General features: G+C 35.5%; 1 non-coding gene across 1 annotated transcript; it reads right to left on the bottom strand.

Moving 5' to 3' along the window:
• Positions 1 to 5,868: 5,868 nt before the first annotated feature.
• On the bottom strand, positions 5,869 to 5,975 carry LOC132651833 (U6 spliceosomal RNA). The gene has a single exon (XR_009589392.1). It is a non-coding gene; the product is annotated as a U6 spliceosomal RNA (small nuclear RNA).
• Between the last annotated feature and the right edge of the window lie 1,171 nt (positions 5,976 to 7,146).

The following is a 7,146-nucleotide window of genomic DNA, read 5'->3' as shown; positions in this document are numbered from 1 at the left end:
ATGATATCACAATGCTTGATGACATCAAAAGGCTCTTATGACATGATTGTGTTATGATATCATGATGCAATCATGATATTACAATGCTATTATGACTTCACAATGATATTAAGACTTTACAATGATATTAAGACACCTCAATGCTATTATGAAATTACAATGTTCTTATGACATCACAATGCTATTATATCTCAATGTTATTATGAATCACAATGATAGGAAATCACAATGCTATCATGACATCACAAAGGTATTTTGACATGGCAATGCTATTATGACATTACAATATTATGACATCCCAATGGAATTATGATTTCACAATATTAATATGACATCACAATGCTATTATGACTTTGCAATAGTATTTCAACATGACTGTGTTATGAAATCACAATGGAATTTAAAAATAAAAAAGCTCTTATGACTTCACAAGAGTAAGACTTCCCAATGATATTAGGACATCCAATGCTATAATGACATCACACTGCTATTATGACTTCACAATGATATCATGACTTTAAAATTCTCCATGCATGATACTTGTTTGGAGTATGAGTCTCAGGAAAGACCCCTGTCCTCAGATTTTTTTGGTTCTATTGCTCTTAATGTGAAGCTATTGTTCTCTCCAGATCTTACTATTTCCCACTTCTTTCATTACATTCCATTCACTTTGCCCAAGAGTTGGCCATAAGTCTCAGCATCTGCTTTGGTAATCTGCAGGGCAGAGCCTTTCAGAGGCCCTCTGTAGCAAGCTCCAAATTTTCCCTGTTTTTCTCCTTTTTCCATCCTCTTTGCCTTTCAGGATGGGGATTGAGCATTTTAGCCAGAGTCCTCCCTCTTCATTAGTGTGTTTAGGTGTACAGATGTTAGTAGGTTTATATTATATTATATTATATTATATTATATTATATTATATTATATTATATTATATGTCTATATGAGTGAGTATATACCATGTGTGTCTTTCTGCTTCTGGGATAGCTCACTTCCATTTCCCTCCGTTTACCTGCAAATTTTATGAATTCCTTGTTTTTTATTGCTGAGTAATATTCTGTTTTACAGATGTAACAAAATTTCTGTATCCATTTTTCAGTTGGGGGGCACCTGGGTAGTTTCCAGGTACTGGCTATTACAAATAAGGGTCTTACAAACATGGTTGAACAAAAGTCCTTTTTCTATACTTGAGCTATTTGGATATATGCTTAGGAGTTATAGAACTGTATCTTGACGATGACTACTTTTCCTTGTCTCATAAATGCCATATTGATTTCCAGAGAGCTTGTACAAGTTTATATTCCCACCAGCACTGGTACAATTTACATTCACACCAGCAGAGGAGGAGGGTTCCCCTTTGTCAAAACCTCTCCAGCATGTGATGTCACTTTAGTTTTGATCTTGACCATTCTGAGGGGTTTAATGTGAAATCTCAGGGTCATTTTGATTTGCATTTTCCTGATGCTTAATGATGTTGTGCATTTCTTTAACTGTTTCTCTACCATTTCATATTTTTCTATGGAGAATTCCTTTTTAGCTCTGTTCCCCATTTTTTAATTGGATATCTTGATTTGTTGCTTTTCAACCTTTTTACTTCTTTAAATATACTGGATATTAGCCCTCTGTCACATAGATGCTTCCTGAAGATTCTTTCCCAATCTGTATGCATTTGTTTTGTTTTGATGACAGTGTCCTTTACTTTACAGAAACGTTTCAACGAGTTCCCGTTCATTGATTTTTGCGCTTAGAGCTTAAGCCATTGGTGTTCTGTTCAGGAAGTTGTCTCCTGTGCCAATGAATTCAAGGTTCTTCCACAATTTTTTTCTAACCTATTTAATATGTTTGGTTTTATGTTGAGGTCTTTGATCCACCCACACTCTAGTTTTGTGCAGGGTGATTAGTATGTTTCTATTTATATTTTTTCTGCATGTAGACATCAACTTGGAAAAGCATTATTTGTTCAAGATGCTATGTTTTTTCTATTGTATGTTTTTGGCATCTTTGTCAAAGATCAGGTATCCATAAGTGTGTGGATTTATGTCTGGGTCTTCTATTTGGTTCCATTGATCCACCAGTCTGTTTCTATGCCAGTACCATGCAGTTTTTATTACTGTTGCTCTATTGCACAGCTTGAGATCAGAGATGAAGACACTGCCAGAAGATCTTTTACTGTGAAAAATTATTTTAGCAATTCTTGCTTTCTTGTTTTTCCCAATGAAGTTGAGAATTTTTCTATCTAAATCTGTAAAGAAATGTGTTGGTAATTTGATGGCAATTGCATTGAATCTGTAGATTGCTTTTGGTAATATGGCCTTTTTTACTATGTTAATCCTGCCAAGCCATGAGCATGGGAGATTTTTCCATCTTCTGGTATGTTCTTCTAATTCTTTTTTCAGAATCTTGAATTTTTAACATAGAAGTTTTTTACTTGCTTGGTTAGGGTTAGACCAATGTACTTTATGTCTTTTGTTGCTTTTTGAAGGATTTTCTTTCCCTAATTTCTTTCTCAGCCATTTTGTCTTTTGCATATAGGTCTATGAATTTTTGAGTGAATTATGTATCAAGCGACATTGCTGCAGGTCATTATAAGTTGTAGGAGTTCCCTGGAATAATTTTTGGGGTTACCCAGGTTTCATATCATCTACAAACAATGATACTTTGAAATCTTCCTTCTGATTTGAAATTTTTTTTTTCATACAAGTCTTTGACTTGCTTGGTTAGGGTTACACCAAGGTACTTTATGTCATTTGTGGCTATTGTGAAGGGTGTTTTTTCTCTAATTTCTTTCTCAGCCCTTTTGTCTTTTGCATACAGGAGTGCTACTGATTTTTTGAGTTAATTTTGTATCTGGCCACTTTGCTGAAGGTGTTTATCAGCTGTAGGAGTTCCCTGGTAGAGTTTTTGGGGTCATTCACGTATACTATCATATCATCTGCAAATAGTGATAATTTGACTTCTTCCTTTCCAATCTGTATCCCCTTTATCTCCTTCAATTGTTTTACAGCTTTAGGAAGAATTTCCAGAACTATGTTTAATAGATATGAAGAGAGTGGGCAGCCTTGCCTTTTCCCTGATTTCAGTGGGACTGATTTAAGCTTCTCTCTGTTTACTGTGATGTTGGCTATAGGACTGCTGTATATTGCCTTTACTATGTTTAGATATGTTTGTTGTATCCCTGATCTCTCCAATACTTTAAAACCTGAATGGATGTTAGATTTTTGTCAAATGCTTTTCATCATCTAAGGAGATCATCATGTGGTTTTTTTTTTTTTCCTTTCACTAGGGTGGGTTGCATTGATGGATTTCCATATATTGAACCACCCCTGCCTCCCTGGGATGAAGCCTACTTGGACATAGTGGATAATATCTTTGATATGTTATTGTATTTGGTTTGCAATTATTTTGTTGAGTATTTTTGCATCAATTTTCATAAAGATTGTCCTGAAATTCTCTTTCTTGGTTGGATCTTTGTGAGGTTTAGTTACCAAGGTGACTGTGGCTTCATACTATGATTTTGGTAGTGTTCCTTCTCTTTCTATTTGGCATAATAGTTTGAAGAGAACTGCAGTTAGCTCTTCTATGAAAGTCTAGCAGAATTCTGCCCTGAAACCATCTGATCCTGATCTTTTTTTTTTTTTTTTGGATGGAAGACTTTTGATTACTGCTCCTATTTTCTTAGGGGATATGGGACTCTTTGAGTGATTTACCTGGTCTTTATTCAGCTTTGGTAAGTGGAATCAATCAAGAAAATTATCCATTTCATTTAGATTTTCTTTTTTTTTTTTTTTTGGCATATAGACTTTTGAAATAAGTCCTACTGATTGTTTGAATTTCCTTAGTGTCTGAAGTCATGTCCCCATTTTCATTTCTGATTTTGATGGTTTCTCCCTGCCTTTTAGTTAGTTTGGATAAGGGTTTGTCTATCATGTTGATTTTCTCAAAGAACCAGCTCTTGGTTTCATTGATTCTTTGAATAGCTTTATTTGGTTCTAATTGATTAATTCCAGCCCTGAGTTTGATTATTTCCAGCCATCTACTCCTTTTTCGTGTGTCTGCTTCGTTGTTTTTTGTTCCCCCCTATGGATTTTAGGTGATCCATTAAGTTCCTTGAATGAGCTGTCTCGAATGTCTCCTTAAAGGCACTAAGTGCAATGAACTTTCCTCTTTTTACTGCTTTCATTGTGTCCCATTAGTTTTGATATGTCGTGCCTTCATTTTCATTGAATTCTAAAAGACCATTTTTTTTATTTCTTCCCTGACCCACCTGTCATTTAATAGTAAGTTGTTCAGTTTCCATGGGTGTGTAGGCTTTTTGCTATTTCTGTTGATTTTTGAGGTCAAGCTTGATTCTATGGTGATCAGATAAAATACAAAGAGTATTTCAAACTTCTTGTTATCTTTTGAGGCTCACTTTGTGACCAACTATATGGTCTATTTTGGAGAAGGTTCCATGAGATGCTGAGAAGAAAGTAAATTCTTTTTGTGTTTGGGGGTAAGGTTCTGTAAATGTCTGTTAGATCCATATGATTCATGACCTCTGTTAGAGACATTGTTTCTTTGTTTAATTTCTCTTTGGTTGACCTGTCCTTTGTTGAGAGTGGGGTGTTGAAGTCTCCCACTATTAATGTGTAGGGGTCTATGTGTGGTTCATGTTTTATTAAAGATTCTATCACAAATGTGGGTGTCCTTGCATTTGGGGTATAGATGTACAGGATTGTGATAACTTCCTGGTGGATTTTTCTTTTAATGAGTATGAAGTGTTCTTCTCTATCTCTTTTGATTGATTTTGGTTGAAAATCTACTTTATTAGATATTAGGATGGCTACTCCTGCTTGCTTCTTGGGTCCATTTGCTTGGAAAGCTGTCTTCCAGCCCTTTGCCCTCAAGTAATGTCTACTTTTATGACTTATGTGTGTTTCTTCTATGCAACAGATTACTAGGTCTTGTTTAAGCATTCATTCTTTTGGTTTGTGTCTTTTTATTGGAGAATTGAGTCCATTGATGCTGAGAAAGATTAATGAACAGTGCCTGTTAGATCCTTTGATTTTGATGTTGACTGTGGTAGTAAGTTTGTCTGCTTGGTTGCTTTTTGTTTTACTGTAGTTGCGTTAATTATTTCCTGTGTTTACTTGAAAGTAGCTTATTTATTGGGTACTATTTTTCCTTCTAGTGTCTTCTATAATGCTGGATTTGTGTGTAGGTATTGTTGAAATTTGTTCTTATTATTGAATATCTTGTTTTCTCTATCTAAGAGTACTGATAGTTTTACTGTGTATAGTACTGCCTGGAATGACTTCTGGTATTTGTCCAGGCCCTTCTGGCTTTGCCAGTCTCTATTGAGAAGTCAGATGTGATTCTGATGGGTTTGCCATTATATGTTACTTGATGTTACTTGGCCTCTTTCTTTTGCAGCTTTTAGTATTTTTTTTCCTTCTGTATGCTTACTGTTTTGATTATGATGGAGTGGGAGGATTTTCTTTTCTAGACTAATTTATAGGGTGTTCTGTAGACCTCTGATATTCTTATTTACCTCTCCTTTAAATTGGGGAAATTTTCTTCAATAATGTAGTCCAAACTATTTCCTGGACCTTGGGGGAAAGAATCTTATTTTTCCTCTATGCTTATTATTCTTAGGTTTTTGTCTTCTTATGTTGTCTTGAATTTCTTGGACAGTCTGTGTCAGGAATATTTTAGATTTAACATTTTCCTTGACAGATACATCGATTGCTTCCAATGTTTCTTTCACACCTGAGATTATTTCTTCCATTTCTTGCAGTCTATTGATTATTATTACCTCTGTAGTTCCTGTTTTCTTTCCTAAGTTTTTTCTCTCCACAATTTCCTCTATTTGTATTTTCTTTAATTTCCCTCCAAAAAAATATGGAATGCTACATGAATTTGCGTGCCAGCCTTGCACAGGGGTGATGCTAATCTTCTCAGTATTGTTGAAATTGTAATTTATGTGCTGCAGAAGAGAGCACAGCATATTTTTTTTCAAGTGGTCATTGGTATAATCACAAGTCCTTGACATGTGATTCACATTATCAAAGATGCCATTATTATTTGTTAAATGCACAGATATGTCCTCAGTCAGTGAATTATTTTCTGTTAAAATCTTCCCTGACCCAGGCAAATTTTCGAACAAAAAGTGTTTAATTGGAACATTGCTTATCTTGATAGTTTCTCACTTAATACAATGATTAAAGTACCAACAACTTAAAGAACTAAATCACAGGACTGACAATCTCCTTGGGGAAAATGTGGAATATTTCTATAACAGAATATTTTTCAGCTAAGAAAATGACACCATAAATTTTCAGAAAAAATGGATGGAACAAGGAAATATCATCCTCAGTGAAGTAACAAAATTGCCGACACACAACAATGGGAGTTGAAGTTCCAATAGGCTATTGTAACCTAACCAGTCTTCAACTAGTGAGTTTGGGTGGCATTTAATTGAATTGATGGAACAGGGCATTCTATGGAAATTGTCAAGCCACCCAGATTGTTGTAATTAAAACATATTGCACTCAGCCCTCATCTGATAGATCAGGGTCATGTCCTTTTATCCACAGAGATGCTTCTTTCTGTATCAAATGGGATTGCATACAGACACGCACACTCCTGTAACATGCAGAGAGAGACCTTAAATCAATCAACTGTAGATGGGGTTTGCCTGTGAAACTCTCACTCTACTCAGAGTTATGGGAAGCATGCAGGAGAGGAAAGAAGAGTGTCATGAATACATGAAATTGAGGACACAAGGGGAATTTTGCCCTGAGAATCAGGCCATAGAAGAAGATGATGCACCCAGCCTTGATGAAACCTGGTAAGGTAGGGTCAGATAGAAGTGTAAGGAGGATCTCCCAAATCAGGGAACTAGGGAAAGGGCATAAGATAGAAGAAAGAGGGTGTGTGGGACTGGAAGAAGAAGGAGGGTGCAGCAGAGGAGATGGAGTGAACAAATCACTATATATATATATATATATATATATATATATATATCTGTGATCAAGATGATGAAAAATAGTGCTTTTCAGGACTGATGGTTTGTTTTGGGGAGTGTGCCTGGTTGTGGCAATGATGAACTCAGTTTTCTTTAGGGAGTTAGCACTGAGACTCTGATCATGATTCACTGAGTGTTTGATTAAC

This window comes from Meriones unguiculatus, assembly GCF_030254825.1.
Source record: "Meriones unguiculatus strain TT.TT164.6M chromosome Y unlocalized genomic scaffold, Bangor_MerUng_6.1 ChrY_unordered_Scaffold_25, whole genome shotgun sequence".
Classification (NCBI taxonomy): domain Eukaryota; kingdom Metazoa; phylum Chordata; class Mammalia; order Rodentia; family Muridae; genus Meriones; species Meriones unguiculatus.
The sequence above is the reverse complement of the archived record's forward strand: the minus strand, read 5'-3'. Positions and strand labels throughout refer to the sequence as shown.